Source organism: Caretta caretta, chromosome 8 (assembly GCF_965140235.1).
Source record: "Caretta caretta isolate rCarCar2 chromosome 8, rCarCar1.hap1, whole genome shotgun sequence".
NCBI classification, from domain to species: domain Eukaryota; kingdom Metazoa; phylum Chordata; order Testudines; family Cheloniidae; genus Caretta; species Caretta caretta.
The window spans coordinates 73,421,236-73,443,307 of record NC_134213.1 but is presented as its reverse complement, the minus strand read 5'-3'; the positions used below and the strand labels follow the sequence as shown (position 1 = coordinate 73,443,307).

Genomic DNA, 22,072 nt, shown 5'->3' with positions numbered 1-22,072 from the left:
GGTATTCATGCGCTTCAGGGCAGGGTAAAGCAAGTCACAAAGTTCCATGAAAGTGCCCTTACGCATGCGAAAGTTTCGTAGCCACTGGGAATCGTCCCAGACCTGCAACACTATGCAGTCCCACCAGTCTGTGCTTGTTTCCTGAGCCCAGAATTGGCGTTCCACAGCATGAACCTGCCTCATTAACACCATGATGCATGCATTGGCAGGACCTATGCTTTCAGAGAAATCTGTGTCCATGTCCTGATCACTCACGCGACCGCGCTGACGTCACCTACTCGCCCGTTATCGCTCTGCCAGGTTCTGGCGCTGCATATACTGCTGGATAATGCATGTGGTGTTTAATGTGCTCCTAATTGCCAAAGTGAGTTGAGGGCATCCATGCTTGCCTTGGTATGGCGTCCGCACAGAAAAAAGGCGCGGAACGATTTTCTGCCGTTGCTCTGACGGAGGGAGGGGCAACTGACGACATGGCTTACAGGGTTGGCTTCAGGGAGCTAAAATCAACAAAGGGGGTGGCTTTACATCAAGGAGTATTTCAGGCAGGACTTCACGGAGGGTTCCAATAAGAAATGGTGCACCTAAGTTAACTCAGGTAACTCAGGAAAAAAGGCGCGAAAGGATTGTCTGCCCTTGCTTTCACGGAGGGAGGGAGGGAACGGGGGCCTGACGATATGTACCCAGAACCACCCGCGGCAATGTTTTAGCCCCATCAGGCATTGGGATCTCAACCCAGAATTCCAATGGGCAGCGGAGACTGTGGGAACTGTGGGATAGCTATCCACAGTGCAACACTCCGGAAGTCAACTCTAGCCTCGGTACTGTGGAAGCACTCTGCCGAGTTAATGCACTTAATGCACTTAGAGCATTTTCTGTGGGGACACACACACTCGAATATATAAAACTGATTTCTAAAAAAACGACTTCTATAAATTCCACCTAATTTCGTAGTGTAGACATACCCGAAGTGTCCTAAGGCTTACTGCACTTCAGGCTTGTCTACACAATCCCATAGTTCAGACTAGGGGTGTGTGAATTGCAGCGTGCCAAAGTGTTGTGCTGTAACTCCCCTGTGTGGATGCTTGTAGTGCAAACTAACAGGTACCTAGTTCTCATTAATGTAGTCCTGTCTGAAGTTCCTAAGGCACAGTGTTTAGGACATCAGGATCCCATGGAGCTACAGTGTACCACTGAAACTTCTTCATGCTTCTCACTCATAGATTATTCAATTTTTTTGTAAGATGCTTTTACTTACTGATTTTAGGGTCAGGCTTTTGTAATTTATGCACTATTTACCAGCTATGCTATTATTCATGTATAGATCAGTGGGCAGAAGCTGGTGGTTTTTCCTTTGTTTTGAGTAAAGGTAAATATTTTTTTTCGTCTCCATCTCTATTTCTATGTGATATATTTTAAGTCACTGTGATGCTCAATGTTTCTTCAGCAAAGGTAATCAACCTCCAAAGCAATTAACCTGCATTGCTTTACTTCCACACACAACCACTTTATTACATTTAGCATATCTAATACATGTTTGATGTTTTCACACAAATGCACTCTGTTGCTGAAGCCCAAATTTTCAGGCTGCTTTTTTGTCCTCTCTTTTTCTGAAAATGTTGTTTAAAACAAACTAAACAAAAAGCCCGATCTCCACCATGTTCCAGCCTCCAGCACTATACCTCCTGTTCAAACAAAACTCGTTTTCCTTTTTGATCTTCAGAAATCTACCTTCAGAATTTTTCAAACACTGCAGTGCATTAAATGCTACAGCAGATGGTGCTTTTTGATGATGTCTTTCTACATGAGGCAACATTTTGTAGTGTATGCTGCATTATCAAAAAATCAAACATGTAATTATGCAAATATGTATGCCTTTATAATAATCAAGTTTTATTGTAAATGGTTGATGCACATCAATTTGATCCTGTAGTGCTGCTTTAAGTGCAGTTTAAGTGGCTTTTCAGTGTACCCAGAGGCAACACAAATGCATCTCTGGAATATTAATAAAATCCTGAATCTCTGAGACTCCAACTGGTATAGTGTTGCTTATCCTGATTGAAACTAAATGCTAATCCTTTCCTTTATTTAAAAAAAATCCCCTTTGTTATTTAAAACACTGATATTAGTGTGATATGAAGGGCCATTTTATTTTAAATTGTATTGTAATGTAGTTGTTAAAATAATGCCTAATCATACTATATTCAGTTCCACAATGTAAATGTGATGAGACATGAATCCAATAATTTTACAGCCATGAATATACTGATCTATTTTAACATGTCCAGTTTTTCTAATTCTGTAAATTTATATAGTAAATGTCTGTTCAGGTTTCAATCTTGGAGGCTGTAGCCTTCTAAATAGCTGATTCCTCAATGTTCACTTGAGATGGGTTTGACTGTAAAATTTGTGAAGCTTAATACTTCTGAATAAATTTTTTCAACCAGGATTTCAACACCCATAATGAAGCACAAACTTTATTACTGGTCTGATCTGGCTTTTATACATTGATTAACATCATTGGTCTAATGACACCCAGCTCTATGAATGCACATGCACACATTCTGTTGTAGTTAAACCAAGCAGATGGACTGTGGATTCTGATAATCCATGATTGTAAATTCTGTTTTGCTTTTTTGTTCCGATGATGTGAAAGGCAAGATACAAAAGGAACAGATTATTTTGCTTGTGAGAGGAAATGGCTCTGTAATGTCCCTCTTCTCCTTCCAGGTCCTTTAGGCTGGATGTTTGCTTTATTTATTGGGTTTGCTATAAATAGAGGCTCTGCTCATCTGTATCCCTGCTTCATAAGGTAAAGAATGTATGCACTCCTTTCCTTGTGTTCTTCTGGCTTTCCACAGACCTCACCAGAGTTAATTTTTTGTATAGTCTGTGCAGCTTGATTGAGGTTTTTGTCTCCCTTTATTATGGATTTCTGCATTTAATTTACCTTTCCTTCAGTCTAATTCTCCCACTTCTCTTAACTGATATTTTCGCTTCATATTGCTAACTCCTGTGTTTCTACCCTGTGTCCCTGCCTTGTCTTCTCTCAACCCTATTTTTAGCTCCCTCTTTTGTGTGTGTTGCGACCATCTCCACTTTTTCCTGTCAAATATTTTCTTCCTTTTTTTCCACCCTTCTCTTCAGCTGCTGTTTTCCCAACTCTTTTTCCAATTTCCCCATTTAGTTTCATCATCTTGCCCCAAGTGTTTTTCTTCCTCAGTCCTACTTCCTTCTCTTTCCTTTACTGTATCTCTCTGTCTTCATTCTTCCTGTTGTTTCTTCATCCCCCCCCCCCCCCGTTTGTCTCCACTCACAGTAATTTGAAATATTGCAGGAATTAACTGCCCTGGTGAAATTTTATTGACATTGCTATGAGACATTGCAGCTGCTGACATGATATTTTCACTACCAAGTCATCCCCTAAACCTAGAGGATAAGAATTTCTTAAGGCATCAAAACACAGCTTTAGCATGCACCCCAGAATATTGACAAGCAAGGTCTCAATACAGAACACCAAATGATGGTGTCTAGAGTCATTTCCAATATATTTGGCAAGATCTAGGAGAATTCTCTTTCAAAAAGAGAGGATTTCCCTATCCCTAATTAGCATCCTTGTGCTTTGGGAAATTGAAACTGTGAGGACAAAAAGGTATTTGCATCTGAGCATACACTAGGCCCAAACAATTTCTAGGTACAGTTTTTTATATTTAACATGTAAAATCACAGAAACTTTGATTTTAAAGTGAAATGCCATAGTAATAAAATCCTGCAGCAATAAACTGCCTTCTCATACCAAATGGATAGATGACTCTGTGAGGTCAGATTTGATGGGGGAAAAAATGTTTTTCAAGGAAAAAACAGCTTTCAGGAGACCTAAAACATTAGAAAAGTTTCAATTCTATTTAAAAGCTATGTAAATAATTCGCTAAAAGTTTGTGTGTGTATGGGGGTGGGGGGGTGAGAAAACCTGTATTTGTGCTGGAAATGGCCCACCTTGATTATCATGCACATTGTAGGGAGAGTGGTCGCTTTGGATGAGCTATTACCAGCAGGAGAGTGAGTTTGTGTGTGTGGTTTTTGGAGGGGGGTGAGGGGGGGGAGAAAACCTGGATTTGTGCTGGAAATGGCCCACCTTGATTATCATACACATTTTAAAGAGAGTGGTCACTTTGGATGGACTATTACCAGCTGGAGAGTGAGTTTGTGTGTGTGTGTGGGGGGGGGGGCGGAGGGTGAGAAAACCTGGATTTGTGCTGGAAATGGCCCAACCTGATGATCACTTTAGATAAGCTATTACCAGCAGGAGAGTGGGGTGGGAGGAGGTATTGTTTCATGGTCTCTGTGTATATAATGTCTTCTGCAGTTTCCACAGTATGCATCCGATGAAGTGAGCTGTAGCTCACGAAAGCTCATGCTCAAATAAATTGGTTAGTCTCTAAGGTGCCACAAGTACTCCTTTTCTTTTTGTAAATAATAGAAACCACTTTTGTAAATATAAGCTGCCACTCTCCTTCAAACAATGCAATCTTTCTTCTAGTCTGTGCAATCTGGAAAGTGAAACTTACTGATCAGTCTCTTTTCATCAGCTGAGGGAAATGCAACAAATATCTTGAACAGTAAAAACTAAATTCAATGTTTAAAATCTCAATTTTAAAGTATTTTTAGCAAGGGTGAAGAATTTTTGTTTTTAAATGCATTAAAACCTGATAGTGTCCCTTTAAATGTATATCTTGTATATCCATAGTATTAAAGCAAATAAGCTGCTTGACTAACCTTGTTTGATTATGCAGAGAAGAAATCATCTAGATGTTTGAAGCTCAACAAGTGAGTGGCTTTTATCAGTACTCTAAATCTGTTTGTATCAGAAAAATCAATTGTACCACTGCCTTTTGATTGCGTTTAATATGTAAATACCAAACAGTATCCTGCTCAGCTTCTGCTTTAATTTCAGCCCCTGTGACATTTCAAGCTTAGTTTAAGGATAAAAACATAATAGTAATATAATCCACATCCAATGCCTTGATTTCAATAGCAAAGCAAATCATGCGATCACATACTTTCTGAAAGTTTTCTCATAAGATTTCTTCTATATCAGAGAATGCTACAAATGCAATTCACCTAGGTCCTATGGGTGACAAAGCTTTTATTAGCTACCCATAGTTTTCTAATGTGATTTTTGCACTTCTAAAAACAGAAATAGAGATCGATATACTTTCATAAATGCCAGTTGTAATTACATTACTGATGGTTTGTAGACTTCTAGGCTTTCCATGTAACTTTCTAAAGAATATGTTGATATTTGAAGGGGATGATGTCTGAAACATATTTTAAAACTGGAAAACATTATCTGTTCAACTGTCTTTAAATAAGAGGATGATATACAGAATTTCATAAAAGTGTTCATTTTCATACTGAAAATAAACCATATAGAAAGTAATGCTCAGTAATTGCCTGGTTCTATATATGAAAACATCTGATTAGGGAGGTGGCTAGCAATTTGCCAGGGATTTGAATGCAAGCAAACAAGCTAAATTTGGGCAAAATAGTGGGTTTACTACTTCCAACTTCTTGCATGGTGTATAGATCATGGTATCCCTTGGTTTTACTTTAAAATGTATCTCCCACACATCACCTACCACTCCAGATACTCTGATGGTTCACCTTAGTCCTTCCTTGACAGGCTCCAACCCTTAGAGCTGTATTTTTAAAAAGAATTGGCTTTAGGGTTTTTGAATGTCTTTAGAGATTACATATCCAGAACCCTGGATCCTGACCCATCCTCATTCTGATCTTCAGGAAAGTTCTGATATGAATTTCACGACTTTGACCCCATCACTAAATGTAATATTTCATAACAAACTCTTCAGCTAAATTCCCCAACATACCTCCAAATGAGATTCAGTTATCAAAATAATGATTTCATTTACATGCTATAGATTCTGCCATTTGTAAATATACCACTCTTCTTGGGATGATTCATAGACTCATAGGCATTAAGGTCAGAAGGGACCATTATGATCATCTAGTCTGACCTCCTGCACAATGCAGGCCACAGAATCTCTCCCACCCACTCCTGCGAAAAACCTCTCACCTATGTCTGAGCTATTGAAGTCCTCAAATCGTGGTTTAAAGACTTCAAGGATGCATCCATCTCCAAAGTCTGAAGCAATATCCACACATGTGCATTTACTCTGTGGTCAGTCGTACTCTGAAATAGCTTCTATGTTGAAAATAAAATCACTATTTTGGAAAACAAAGTTAATATTAGCAGCAGCACTGGATCTTTTCCACCAGCAAACTCTACCAAGTCCCACCATTTGCCGCTCCCTTCTTTCTTGAAATTTCTCAATGCAGAGGTAAAATTATAGGCATGCATCATATCTTATTCAATGTTTTCTGTTTTTTTAATATGTACATTACAAAACCCTCCTCAGCTCCCCACCTCCAAACCCCCCCACCACCTATTCAAGATTCTAACTCTTTTGATATTCATTAAATCCACAATCAGACAAACAAGAAGAAAACTGGAAGACTCTCATCACCTCCAAAAATGCAGAAAACATCAAATTCAAGTGTCAACAGAACTCCAAATTGTACCCCATCCTCTGAACAAACATGAGCCTTTATTCTAACGTAAGACAAGTATGGGCTTTTCTGTCTAATGGTCTACAGATTCTGGCTTCTTCTTCTTCTTCTTCTTCTTCTTCTAAGCAAGCGTAAAGTTTACACTGTCAGCAACTGCCCCTCTTTTTAATCAGAGGAGCTCCAACTTGAGCTCTGCATGGGGAAGAAGGTGGGTCTCAGATAGATGGGTTCAACACCTTAAATTTCACAATGGACAGTCAAATTTACAACACCCTCTTAAGTGTTATCTAGACAAATAATATATGAATATTGCTTGTTGCCAGGGATGTTTTTCTTATATGATGGTTTTATTATATGATCTTTGTTTATTTTTTCCCCTCAATCATTCAATGAGGAAACGAAAAACATACCATGTGATTTATGGAACCAATCAAAACTAACAACACAATTCATTTAGTGAGCCAGTGAGTATGTGAAATTAGAAAGAAGCAATTCAATAATTTTGAAAAAATCCACAGTCTGTTCTGGGAACAGAAAAAGAAAAATGTGATGAATAAAACCCTGATCCCACAATCTGCTTTGTATGAGTCGACCCCTGTGACTTCAGGAAGCCCCATCAAAATCAGTGGTATTCCTCGTAGGCACAAGGTTTTGGCTGCATGGAACAGGTTGTGGGATTGGGGAATCAATTCTGATTAGAAGTATGCAAAAACCAGCTCTTCTGGGTTAGGGTTTGGTTTTGAATCTGAAATTGTTTCCTTGTGTGTTTGAACAAATCCAAGTTGAATTTCAATGGAATCTCCTTCACATGACTGCTAAGGAAGGATTTATGTTTCTGGGTGGGAGCCAGATAAAATTTGGTCTTTTGGGTGACTACTTTGTGTTTTGTGGCTTTAATCTGACACTTACGTAGCAGGAACCCCAAATTTTCCAACACCGCAGAATTTCACATAGTCCCAATGTTCTGTGTCTTGTCTGGTAAAGGTTCCATTACAATGTATTGCCATTTTTGTGGTTGTTGCTCAGGTCTTGTCCAAACTAAGAGGAATCTATAGTACAGGGGAGTAGTATACTGTACTGTACTTTACAACAGGGCCAAAGAATATACCCACCCTAGGGTAGTGAGGCTAGCCAGAACTGACAATCAAATGTTAAATAATTAAATTGACTTAGCTATTAATTGTAAGTGAATGTTGTTTTAATTACACTTTAATAATGCCATGCCCTTTATAACCCAAATTAATGTTTTCTGTGTCTCTGTTTTTGAAGTACATGTCAGTTTAATTAAACTATGAATGGTAGACAGATTTTTAAGTACTTTATATTCTTCATTAAATTGTATCTGTTCAACAAGCATAAACAGGAAAATAGACTCAGTTAGAAGCAAATTCACGTTCTGCCTGATAAATCATTCATCATCAGATAAGATGATGAGGGGTGCTTGTTTTTCTGTATGCTCCCAGTGATAAACAAATCCACTTTTATACTATAATATTCATTGAAAAAAAAAACTATAAAGCTGCTCATTTTGAATGTTATCCACAGGCCTGAAAACTGTTGGTTGTGTTTCTGTAAAGTTAATGTTCAGACAGCAATATCGTCAGGGTCTGAGGGTTGTTCACACTTAGTCCATTTTTGTTTGTGGTGCTTATTAGAGAAATATTTTTGTGAACTAAGATATGATACTCTCGGGGCAAGGAATGAGGAGTATTTTTGTTAGCCTTGCTGTATTGCCGAATTGCAACTAGGATCTATTAAGATGTATTTGATTTGACAGAAATTTATATTTTTGTCAAGCAAATGTTGAACAAAGCCTAATCCTCAGTTGGATACAACTCAAGAGAACTAATCAATTATTATTCTTTGAAGATTAAAAAAGGGTGGAAGTGTGATGAGTACACTCCTTTACTGATGAGGTGTGCAAATTTGTAGCTCTTAATTGGCTAAGACACAGAATTGGGGAGAACAGGGCAGCGAGACTTCACTTACAAGAGAAATGGTTATTATACATTACATTGCATATAATATAGGCAGCCAAAGCTGTGACTTGTTTTAACTGAGACAACTATGTCCTTCCTTTGTATGGCAGATCAATCAATAGCTGGGCATGTGATCTTGTTCACTATTATGTTAGTAATGAAACCCTCGTGTGATGTGACAACTGTAGAATAACATTTGGTCACAAAGCTGGTGTTAACAAGCACAACTGGCACTCTGGTAATTAGACTGATTTCTGGTCTACTTTCACAGATTGTCGATAAATGCAGTAAACAACAGGCTGCTTTCTTTCAGAACAAGTTATATTAAGTCATCATACACTTGGCAATGGAGCTATTGTACCATACTCTTTCTTTTTTTATCAGACTAGGGCAAAGTGAAGAGACATTTCTTTTGTGACAAATAAAATCACATTCCCTAATAGAAACTTTGTATTCTGTATGCAGTGGTCACCTAATTAACCTCAGAATTTGTCTGTTGGAAAGGTAATTTATTTTTCAGTTGCACTTTAAGGTTAGACAGATGTAAGTGTTCTTCCTATAACCTCCAATAGTCCCTTGTCTGATAGAGCAACATATGGTACAGAGTGGGGTGTATTTTGTGGCCTGTTTGTGTTCTCCAAAAGCACTACACCACAAGTGGAATAAATATTGTTCGGAGGTAAACTGAGATTTTTGGAAGCTCTTCACATGTTGTCCAGAGACACATGCTTGATCACATTCAATAACTGTATAATTTATGCCATTAAACAAAATGTCCAAATTCAGGCTTTTATTGAACCAACTTCTGTGGGGGTGAGAGACAAGCTGGGACCGACATGTCGACAACTACATTACATAGTATTTCAGACTGCCTTGTTATATGCAGATGCAACTCCTCACTCACTTAGATAGGAGTTGTGCCTAGTTTCATCCTATATACCCAACATGTTCTATTTCACCCTCCTTATGAAAATACTTGAGAGATAGATTATCACTTGGTCTATGCACCTGTGCAGGGGAGTAAGGAGGAGTTAGGACACTTCCCCCCCCCCCCCCCCCCGGCCACAGGCTACCTGGGCCTTGGGTCTGTGCATATAAGAAGTAAGTGGATGTGGAGGGATAGGAAATGGCTGGGGCCTTGGCTCCATCTCCTACTCATTGATGAGTAGGGGATAGAGCCAGCTAATGTTTGGGGTGCCATAGCTGATGTGGTATATAGACCAACAGCAAATCACTGTATCCCCCTGTCCCTCCCACTCTGGAACAAGAAGGAATCCGGGGAGGAATTACAACTCATTGGCATGTGTCTGTGTCACAAGATTTCCTAGGGCTGCTTTTGGGTGCTTCAGCTTTTACATCAGTCTTTACTCAAAGCTGTGCCTAAAGTAAAAATCTAGCCCTAAATAGTTCCTCAAGAATTCTTGCTGCCACCTCTTGAGCAAAGAGTATCCATTGAATCACGCTGTCATTGCTGAGAAACCAAAATGAAAAATACCCGAAAGCAAACTTCAAAATATCGTCTTGACCATGGAACCATGCCCTCCAGAACAAAGGTGGCCTCATCCGCCTTGACACACATCCCATTAAGGCCTTGCCTAACCTTGACCAACCTGTTTGCTGACCTAATTTCCATACCCAGGATGGCTTCCTGATTTTTTTTTTAATCTCTGATTGTCAATTTCCAAAAATAATTTACAATTTGAAAATAGAAGAACCCTCAAATGTAAGTTGTCATTCAGTTTAAAAAATGAGAACTGTCAAACTGGGAGATTATGAGAAAGGAGACGCATCAGTGTAGAGCAGGCCAGAATTTTTTTCTCATAGAAAATGTTAAGAAAACATTAAAATATAAAGTATTTTTGAAAATTTCTTTGGAAAATTTTTCTTTTCATTGAAAACCTGAAAACCAAAAGCTTCCGGCTGAAATCCAAAAGCTGCTGATTTGGAAACTTTTTTCATTCAGAAGTTTTTTAATTAAAATGAAACATTTCAACATTCCTGAATGTAAACATTTCATTTTGGTCTGTACATCTGTGCTCTTTGAAATGGGACTAGCTCTAAGCATGTTAAGGAACTGTTAATACAGTTAATACAGTTAATACAGCAAGGACAGTTTGCCTGCAGCAGACTAGCATGAGGAAGATTCACACCCTGCCTTGCTCAGTCTAATTGCTTGTGGAAACAAACCCTAAATTTCTCGGGAGGAGGGGAAATGGTGCACAATGCCCAAATTAATTTATGGAAGAAGATAACTTAAGAAAATAAATTGGGATAGGATGAGAAACACAAAGGATATAAAAGGACTTTGTGCTTTTTTTTTAAAGTCTTCATAATAACAAGCTTCACAACTTTCACATGCAGAAAAAGTTTGCTTCAGCTTGTATTTTGCTCAAAGCATGTTTCAAAAGTTGTGTTATGCAGGGAATCTAATATTTCAACATGCATCCAAGTTAAACATATTGATCTAAAAGGAGAGTGTCCTTTAATCATAAGCTTGCTAGCTTACTCAGTATTGCGCTCTTCAAGAGTAGAAGTGCTTGTTTTTACCAGTTTATCAAATATTGATTTCAAGATGAGGATTTCTCTGCAGGAAATACAAGCTGAGCGAGGACTACTAATTCCACTTGTCTTTACACCACTCAAAACTTTTCATGTTGTAACTCTTCAAAGACTAGTTGTGCTATCAATACATGTTTCTTTGATAAAAGCTGTTTTTTAACACCTGTTTTTAACATCTCCTCCCCCTTCTTCTTAATTGTAGCCTACTGGGGAGAAAGAAGGACTTTCTTTGAGCAGATGCACTTGATATTCCAGAGGACTGGTTGGCAAAGAAGCTATAGCTTCTTGAGATCAGACAACAGGCGTGTTGCGAATTGTGTAGGCTTGTTATATTAGTCATAGGAATTCTCTATGAATGCTTGAGCACTGTTGGGTCTTCAAGAAGAAAGCTTGATCAGTTCATTTACAGAAACTCAGTATAAGAACTGTAGTTTCATAGGATCAAGTTAGTAGTCATGCCCTGAATTAGTTTAACTGTGTCAGTTGTAAGAATTATTTGAATATGGCAGTTCCATGAGAACACAATAAAACGCCTTATCCTGTAAGTTGCTGAGCACTATCAACTCCCATTAACTTTAGTGGGAGTTGAACGATGCATAGCAATTTGCAAGAGGATCAGGCCCCTAAGGAATTGCTGGTTACAAAGGACACTTGAATTAACAACCTCTCTAAATTTAATTTGTAACATTACCTGGCTTCATTATCACTATATCATTATAACCCTATTTCTCCGGTGTGTGTGTGTATGTGCGTGTGTGTGTGTGTATAACTTCAGTACCTGAAAAGATAATGGAGCAAAAAATCAAACAATCAATTTGTAAGTACGTAGAAGAAAATAAGGTGATAAGTAACAGTCAACATGGCTTTGTCAAGGATACATCATGTCAAACCAACCTAATATCCTTCTGAGATGGGGTAACAAGCCTTGTGGATGGGGACAAGCTGTAGATATGATATGTCTCAACTTCAGTAAGTCTTTTTTCATACTGTCTCACCTGATAGTCTCATAAACAAACTAGAGAATATAGCCTAGATGAACCTACTATACGATGGGTGTATAACTGATTGGAAAAACATAGTCAGAGTAGTTATCAGTGGTTCACAGTCAAGTTGGAAGGGCATATCAAGTGGGGCCCTGCTGGGAATGGTCCTCGTCCCGATTCTGTTCAATGTCGTCTTCAGTGATTTGGATAATGTCATAGAGAGTACACTTATAAGCTGGAAGGGGTTGCTTTGGAGGACAGAATTAGAATTCAGAATGATCTTGACAAACTGGAGAAATGTTCTGAAATAAATAGGATGAAATTCAATAAGGACTAACGCAGAGTACTGCACTTAGGAAGAAATAATCAGTTGCAGAAATACAAGATGGGAAATGGGAGTTATAGTGGATCACAAACTAAATATGAGTCATCAATGCAATGCTATTGGGAAAAAAAGCAAACATCATTCTGGGATGCATTTGCAGGAGTGTTGTAAGCAAGACATAATTCTTCCACTTTACTTAACACTGATAAAGCCTCAATTGGAGTATTGTGTCCAGTTCAGGGCATCACACTTCGGGAAGGATGTGGACAAATTGGAGTAAGTCCAGAGGAGAGCAACAAAAATGATTAAAGGTCTAGAAAACATGATCTACGAGGAAAGATTGAAAACATTGGTGGTTTTTTTTTAAGTCTGGAGAAGAGAAGACGGAGGGATACATAAGTCTTCAAGAATGTAAAAGGTTGTTTTTAAAGAGGAGGCTGATAAATTGTTCTCCTTAATCACTGAGGACAGGATAAGAAGTAATGGGCTTAAATTGCTGCAAGGGAGATTTAGGTTAGACATTAGGGAAAATTTCCTAACTGTAAGGGTAGTCAAGCATTGGAACAAATTACCAAGGTGGGTTGTGGAATCTGCATCATTGGAGGTTTTTAAGCACAGGTTAGACAAACACCTGTCCGGGATGGTCTAGCATGGGGTTCTCACAACCAAATTTTCGGTGGCCTCAGAGTGTGGCGGCCAACTCTTGCTCGTGGCCGCTCTGACAATTTTTCCTAAAATACTTAATAAACTTTGGGAAAAACAAATAAATATGCACATATACAAGTCCAAATCATTGTAATTTATTTATGTAGTAAGAAGGTGTTAGGAAGTAGAGCTCCCCGTTCAGTGCACCCAAACTTTGCTCCTATTTTTGTGCTCGCAGTGTGTCATGGAGTGGGAACCCCTCACCCTGCTGGGGAGCTGCCAAGCTCTGCAGCAGCCTGGACCCATTTAGCTACTGCGATAGCTACAGCAACTGTAAACCATGAGTGCGACTCCAGGTGGGGGAAGTGCCAACCTGTCTCTCTGTCCCTGCCTCCTGCAGCCCTTCACCGAGAGTCTACCATGGGGAAGGTGGGTCAGGAACTCACTGGCCACCTGCGGAGTCCCAGGCTCCCTGTGTCTTGACTAGGTGGGAGTAGGAGAGCTGCCCAGGGGATTGCCCTCATGACTGAATGCCGCAGTTGCCTCCACTGATGAGAGCCGCCTCCAGCACCATGAACTCTGGTGCCACATGTCTCCAGAGGCATTGCCCAGAGCAGCTGAGGAGGCTGCGTGGTGCAGGGCTCCAGTCCCTGCTGGTGGTGCCCGTGCAAACACCAATACGGTGCATCTCGCTGCCCTTGTTAACAGCCAGACAGGAGCAACAGCTGAGTGCTGCAGGGAGACGCCACTGGTTTGCCACATCCAATCTCCGCCCATGCTTTGGCTGCAAAATAATCCACTGGTAGCCACATTTGAGAAACGCTAGATAATGCTTAGCCCTGCCTCAGTGCAGGGGACTGGAGTAGATGACCTATCAAGGTCCCTTCCAGTTCTACATTTCTGTGATTCTATTATTTCATTTTTCTCTGTGAAAAATGTCTAGGAGACCTTGGCCCAGAATAAACTGCCCGTTATCATTTTGAACTCTACAGAGACACAACATGTGAAGTATTTGGCCATTTTGCTATTTTTTGTTTTATTTAACATGCTTTGTTTGGGTGCATGGCTCTGAGAAGCACAACACTATTTTTTTCCCCGTAGCTTAAATCCATTGACAAAAGGCTCAGATATATTGCTGATGTGGCATCAAGACTATGCTCAGCTGTCAATGGGAGTTCCTAAGGGATGAATCTTCTGTGCTGGAGGGTGGAAATCAGAAAATAAAATCCTAGTTGCTGCAGTAGACTGGGTTCAAGCAACAGTAGCTGTGGTAAATAATAAGTGTGTTCAAATAACACACAAGATGGATGGTTCAGCAGAGCAAATGTGAAAGAATTATACATTTGGAGGAACAATCTGTGCAATCTGAGAGTAGATGGAGAAACTCGACAAGCAGTTGCTTTTCCTTCTAGACTCATTTGTACTCCAGGCTTTTGAAGAGAGACATACCACACAAATTACTTTGTTACAGGATGGAGATTTGGCATGCTTCCAGCTATATTGCTAAAAAATATTGCATTCAGTTACATATAGTTATACAGGTGCAACTGCGAGTGTGTACAAATAGGTTTTATGGAGAGAAAGAGCATACCAAATTTATTTTATAAGAATATATATTGAATTCTAAATGGGTTTAAAATATTTTCATAGGTAAGATTAAAATGTATTTCTAGGTCAACAGTGAAATTGCTGCTGATTTTTAAAGAAACGAAAAGAGCAAAGTGCGGTGATGGACAGAGAAGTGTCTTTATAAATGCCATCCTGGCATTCTGTGATTATTTTCCATCAGTTACTTCCATATCAGATTTGTTCAATGTACAAGTCAACATAATTTTTTCTAAGTGCCTACACTGCCGCTCAACCTAGTTTCTGAAAATCAAGCTTACTTGTTTATGCCTTGCACTTAACTTTATCACCAACCTTCAGCAAAATGTACACATTCTGGAATCGGAATAAAGCCACCAATGTTGATGACATTGCATGAGGTGGTATATACTACATCTTACTGTTCCACACCCGTTCTGGTTCTTCTGTGCTAACAAAAAATAAAAAATTTGAGTTTGTTAGCAAGCTGAACAGGTATGACTCACAAGACAAAGGCCAATCTCCTACTGCAGGGTTTCCCAAACTTGTTCCGCTGCTTGTGCAGGGAAAGCCCCTGGTGGGCCAGGCCGGTTTGTTTACCGGCCGCATCCGCAGATTCGGCTGATCGCGGCTCCCACTGGCCACGGTTCACCGCTGCAAGCCAATGGAGGCTGCGGGAAGCGGCGAGGGCCAAGGGATGTAACGGCTGCCGCTTCCCACAGCCCCAGTTGGCCTGGAGGGGCGAACTGTAGCCAGTGGGAGCTGCCATCGGCTGAACCTGCAGACGCAGCAGGTAAACAAACCGGCCCGGCCCACCAGAGGCTTTCCCTGAACAAGCGGCGTCCCAAGTTTGGGAAACACTGTCCTATTGTTTCATGTGCCTAACTGCCATTAACATTAATGAGTGTTATGGACCTTTGTTGATGAGAGAACAGGCACTTTTGGAAGCAGATAAATGTAAGTAATAAGTTGACATTTTTATAGAGTCACTTTTCTGATTGTAACAATCAAGTAATTGAAGTTTTAGACTCCCTGAAAATAAAAACTGAATAATGTGTTTATATTAATAGCTGGTAAAATCTAGTAAGGAACATTCCATCTGTTATTCATGGAGATTGTCAGTATCTCTGTTTGGGAGAACAAGGTGCCATCATATCTCCGATGAGTAGTTGTTAGGCTTACGCTTAATAAAACATCTCTTGACCCCAGTTCTCTCACTAATCATCTCTCAGCTTTCATCTTTCCTGCAGAGAAGGTTAGTGAGAAAATTGTCATGAGGGAAACTCTGTCATTAGTTGGAGTCCTCTGATTTCCTTGACTCCTTTCAGTCTGATTTTTTTTTAAGTCTATGTGGGCATGGAAAAGGGATAGTGTGGGCCTTCTTGGTCAGTGATCTTGTAGTGACAAAGATGGTGCTGACTCTTTAGGTTTTTCAGCTATTTTTTGATAATTCTAGAGCATATGGTCTATTCTATTAATGTGGCTCATGGATGGCTCAGCTCCTACTCAAAGTGGTATTAAGAGGGACTTATTGCACTAAGACCTGTTTCACAAGGGATAACTGCAGTGTCACGCTCCTGGCCAGTATGCATCTGGGGGCTGCAGTGCCATTAATAGGCTGATTACTATTAGAAGTCATATTAATATTACATTAGTACCTCATGTCTCAGTCAGCTAGGTGCTTTAGAAATAAACAATAAGCACAATCCCTGCCCCAGAGATCTCTCAGTCTAGGCAGTAACACTCAGAGATGTACTGTACAATTTATCGGTTTTCCCAATTTCTCCCCCAGATTGGGATGTGGGAGGTAGTATCTGAATTTCCATCCAAATCAAGATGACTGGATTGGGAAACCACCCAGAGAAGATGGCAGCTCAGCTGAAAGATTCATAATACAGGCTCCCTGAGCAGTGTCAGGCTGCTTCTGGATTTCCAGGTAGCAGCTGGAGTCAAGAATGTTTTCTTCCCCGTTTGGCTCTTGATAGAGAGATTATAATCTTTTCTCCTGCTTTCGGCTGCAGTCACCCATCTTTTATCACCCCCACATTGGATTATTGCAATATGCTCTATTTAGGGCCACTTTTTGAGGAACACCTAGAAATCTCTGCCAGCACGGAGTGATGCTACACACTTATTTAGTAGTGTTTCTTGCATGGAACAGATTATTTGTGTGGTCCATAAATTGACAGCAGTGGTTTTCAATCTTTTTCCAGGTTCACTTTAAGGGGTTGAGTTTTTTATTTATAAATCGCTTTTCAGCTAGGGTTTAGTTAGGGCTTGATTAAAGAATAGGAACCATAGGCCCACGTATAACCTTTGGTGGGCTAGAATTTACTTTACAGTCCTTCTCTAGTGCCTAAAACCCCCCAACTCCCTCAGAAAAGCAAATGCAGACCCAGAATTCAGTCAATGAGGATTTTCAGCAAGGATTGCATAGGGTCAGCCTCCGCACAACCAAGTCCAAAAGAACAAAAGGAATGAATTTAAGAATTAAATACCAACTTTATAAAATTTTATAATGAAAAAACAAACACTAATAACTTAATTTATGCAACATAACGAGGCTACTTTATAATCCACATTACATTATTTTCAGTTATACATAAACATAAATAAAACAAATTAAATTTAAAAAGTTCACTGTGTTTCTGTGAGAACTGACAAGTAACTCAGAGTTCCCAAAAACGTAGCTTGAGTTCACCTGAGTCTCAGTTACAGTCTTTGATCACTAAAATCTGTACAGTCTACTGAGTCAAAAGCATGGCATCAGTATCTTCTCTCCTCTTGCTTGTAGAAACATCCAACTGGAATCTATGCAGACTCTTCCTCCTCCTCTGCTGAAATCACTCAGCTAATCAGCTCAGTAATTAACCAAATGCCCAGATTAAGTATATAAATAAAAAAACCTGTTACAAGAAAAATACAAAACTGAGAATAGCTAAATATAAATGACTCTTTCCCCATCATCACATTAAGTGTCATAAAAATAAAGGGAAGGCTAACCACCTTTAAATCCCTCCTGGCCAGAGGAAAAACCCTTTCACCTGTAAAGGGTTAAAAAACTAAAGATAACCTTGCTGGCACGTGACCAAAATGACCACTGAGGAGACAAGATGGAGACAAAATGACCACTAAGGGGACACAAAGGGTTCTCTCTGTCTCTGTGTGTCTTTTTTCAGGACCACAGCAGGAATGCAGGTCAGAACTCCTGTAAAAAATCAGTGACCAATCTAGTTAGATATGCGTTAGATTCTGTTTTGTTTAAATGGCTGATAAAATAAGTTGTGCTGAATGGAATGTATATTCCTGTTTTTGTGTCTTTTTGTAACTTAAGGTTTTGCCTAGAGGGATTCTCTATGTTTGGAATCTGATTACCCTGTAAGGTATTTACCATCCTGATTTTACAGAGGTGATTCTTTTACTTCAATTAAAATTCTTCTTTTAAGAACCTGATTGCTTTTTCATTGTTCTTAAGATCCAAGGGTTTGGGTCTGTGTTCAACAATGCAAATTGGTGAGGATTTTTATTATGCCTTCCCCAGGAAAGGGGGTGTAGGCCTTGGGGGGATTTAGGGGGAAAAGACGTTTCCAAGCGGGCTCTTTCCCTGTTATATATTTGTTAGATGCTTGGTAGTGGCAGCAATAAAGTCCAGGGACAAAAGGTAAAATAGTTTGCACCTTGGGGAAGTTCTAACCTAAGCTGGTAAAAATAAGCTTAGGGGGGTTTTCATGCAGGTCCCCTCATCTGTACCCAGAGTTCAGAGTGGGGAAGGAACCTTGACACAAGAAAAATAAAAAACTGAGAATAGCTAAATATAAATGACTCTTTCCCCATCATCATATTTAAATAAGAGAAGAGTTGGTGAATCATACTCAATGGATGAGACAATTTAACTAAAATAGTTTGGATAAAATCAAATGACTAGGACTGTCGACTGATTACGGTAATCACAGTTAACTCATGCGACTAACTCAAAAAATTAATCCTGATTAATTGCACTGCTGAACAATAAAATATCAATTGAAATGTATTAAATATTTTGGATGTTTTTCTACATTTTCAAATATATTAATTTCTATTACAACACAGAATACAAAGCGTACAGTACTCGCATTATATTATTTTTATTACAAATATTTGCACTGTAAATGATAAACAAAAGAAATAGTAATTTTTACTTACCTCATACAAGTATTGTAGTGCAATCTCTTTATCGTGAAAGTGTAACTTACAAATGTAGATTTTGTTGTTCTTACATAACTGCACTCATAAATAAAACAATGTAAAACTTTAGAACCTACAAGTCCACTCAGTCCTACTTCTTGTTCAGCCAATCACTAAGGTAAACAAGTTTGTTTACATTTATGGGAGATACTGCTACCTGCTTCTGATTTACAATGTTACCTGAAAGTGAGAACAGGTGTTTGCATGGCACTTTTGTAGCCGGAGTTGCAAGGTATTTATGTGTCGGATATGCTAAATGTTCAGAAGCCCCTTCATGCTTCAGCCACCATTCCAGAGGACATGCTTCCATGATGATGACACTCATTAAAAAATGTGTTAATTAAATTTGTGACTGAACTCTCTGGGGGAGAATTGCATGTTTCTGGCTCTGTTTTACCCGCATTTTGCCATATATTTCATGTTCTAGTACTATAGTCTCGGATGACGACTCAGCACCTGTTGTTTGTTTTAAGAACACTTTTACTGCAGATTTGACAAAACACAAAGACGGTACCAATGTGAGATTTCTAAAGATAGCTGCAGCACTCGACCCAAGGTTTAAGAATCTGAAGTGCCTTCCAAAATTTGAGAGGGATGAGATGTGGAGCATGCTTTCAGAAGTCTTAAAAGAGCAACACTCCGATGCGGAAACTACAGAACACAAACCACCAAAAAAGAAAATCAGCCTTCTGGTGGCATCTGACTCAGAGGGTGAAAATGAACATGCATCGGTCTGCACTGCTTTGGATTGTTATCGAGCAGAACCTGTCATCAGCATGGATACATGTCCTCCAGAATGGTGATTGAAGCATGAAGGGACATGTGAATCTTTAGTGCATCTGACATGTAAATATCTTGTGACACCAGCTACAACAGTGCCATGTGAATTCCTGTTCTCACTTTCAGGTGACATTGTCTCCTGAAAATGTAAACAAACTTGTTTGGCTGAGCAATTGGCGGAACAAGAAATAGGACTGAGTAGACTTGAAGGCTCAAAAGTTTTACATTGTTTTGTTTTTGAATGCAGTTTTTTGTACATAATTCTACATTTGTAAGTTCAACTTTCATGATAAAGAGATTGCACTACAGAACTTGTAGTAGGTGAATTGAAAAATACTATTTTGTTTTTACAGTGCAAATATTGGTAATAAAAATTAAATATAAAGTGAGCACTTTGTATTCTGTGTTGTACTTGAAATCAATATATTTGAAAATGTAGAAAACCTCCACAAATATTTAAATAAATAGTTTCTATTGTTGTTTACAGTATGATTAATCACGATTAATTTTTTTAATCATGCGATTAATCACGATTATTTTTTAATCACTTTATAGCCCGATAAATAACATTTGAATATACAATTAAAATAAAAGCAATTATGTTTCCCTTCCAATTTCCCCTTTCTTGGATTAATACTGTATGGGCTTGTTAGGGTTAACCTTGGAGCGTTAACAATATCACTAATCTGCTGCAAAATGCTTCCGGGGAAGTGGGCGGGGGAGAAACCAGCTTGCATTCTATTCCTGTGGCTCAGCTTCTCTCAGCCCACATAGGAGACGTGGCCTTTTGTAAAGCAGCTGCCCTGACTACTTTCCTCAGTGGAGTCTGAGTCAAGCTACAGAGGACCAATTGAGCATGCCCAAACTACCCACCCAATTCCAGAAATTTCTGGGTGTGGAGTGCTGATTGTGCATTTGCTCAGCAGCAATGACCCAGGCCAGGCACAACTTATTCCTACCACATTAAAGTGGCAGTGCTTTAATGTGGCTGTGTAGTCATGGCACCAGTGCTGGAAGAAAGACCATCTCCATGAGGGGAGAAAGTTGCAGTGCAGTAAAGTGCCAGTGTAGACAAACCCTATGTGACAGCTCCCTGTTAGGCACGTAGGTTACACATGCATCAGACCTAACCTCCTGCAGTCATGTGATTGCATCGGACACTAACCTTTTATTTAAAAACTAACTTTCTAGACCTTGTGGTTGTGAAGAAAAGCTTGAAAAATGTGACTTAAATGTAACTAATGCAGTGGCATCTGCCTGAGTCTGCAGACAGCCTGAAACAATAGCTCTAAGAGAGGTGAATTTCTCCATGTCTCTCAAAGGGGGGTATTACTATGATGAACTGTTTGAGGGTCCCCCTGCCAACCACCACCCAACAGAGGACTGTATGTGTGCGCCAGGTGCTTGGGTTAGCATTGCAAAGCCTCTCTTCTGTCACTTTTGCCTCTTTGGGAAAAGGATGGGGCCTCCTCCTGCTGTCCCACCTGCTTCCAAGGGGAGAGAAGCCTCCTGCTCTCACTCCTGGTGGTGGTGGGTGGAAAGCGGACCTCTGTGCTGCTGCTCTTCTGAGTGGAAGAAGGTGACGCTGCTACTCCAAGTGGAGTCAGGGCCCTGGTTTACAGGAGAAGCTGTGGTGGCAGAGCTATGGGAGGGTCCTGCGTTTTGGTGTGCCTACAGCTGCCAATTACTTGAATCTGGACCTTAGCCCAGGCTGTTTTGCAGAGTGCCTCACTCCCTATGTTCCATCCCAAGAGCTGAGATCAACTGGGGTGTACTCATTGGCAATCCCTAGATATGTCTGGTGTGGATGGAGGGGGAGCAATGAATAGGCCATTTTCCACAGAGTGCCCTTGCCTCTGGAACTTGCTTCCCACATTCTTCTGACCCAGCCTTAGATACATGACCTTCTTTGCAATTTGCAAGGTCTGGCTACTTACCCAGTCTTTCTCCTGTGGGGGTGGATTTCCTGGCATGTTCCAGACATTGTGTCAATTTAGTTAAATTTTAATTTTTGTCATGTTCATAATTGTACTCAAGTGCCAAGAGGTCAGGATAGGTAGCTTGATAAACTGAAAATGCTAACAGAAAATCCAATCAAGTGAACATCCTTTGGTTTTTGATGGCTTTACCTCTCCTTGTTTCAAGCCCAGGAGGCAGCCTTAAAGCTGATGAAAAGATAAATTCAATTACACTTAAAACTGACTTTGGCTGTTAGTATTCATCCTGCCCTCACCTAGCTTTGCCATCCATCCTATTGCAATCGTTTAAATTTGCTCCAATAGGAGTTTGCCTATTAGCTTTGCTAATGAATTTACTAGCGCAAAAGACCACTTGCAGGGCTGCCCTAAACATAATGAATGTAATTATTTAGCACAAAACCAGGGCAGCCTCTCTTTCTCTCTTGACAA

The 22,072-nt window shown here is 39.7% G+C and overlaps 1 long non-coding RNA gene across 1 annotated transcript in view; it reads left to right on the top strand.

Annotated features, from left to right (window-relative positions):
- Positions 1–2,596: 2,596 nt before the first annotated feature.
- LOC125641869 (uncharacterized) overlaps positions 2,597–22,072 on the top strand; it is a 206,514-nt gene continuing 187,038 nt past the window's right edge. Inside the window, exon 1 of the long non-coding RNA XR_007358176.2 lies at positions 2,597–2,809. This is a non-coding gene — a long non-coding RNA (uncharacterized LOC125641869). The remainder of the gene's footprint in view (positions 2,810–22,072) is intronic.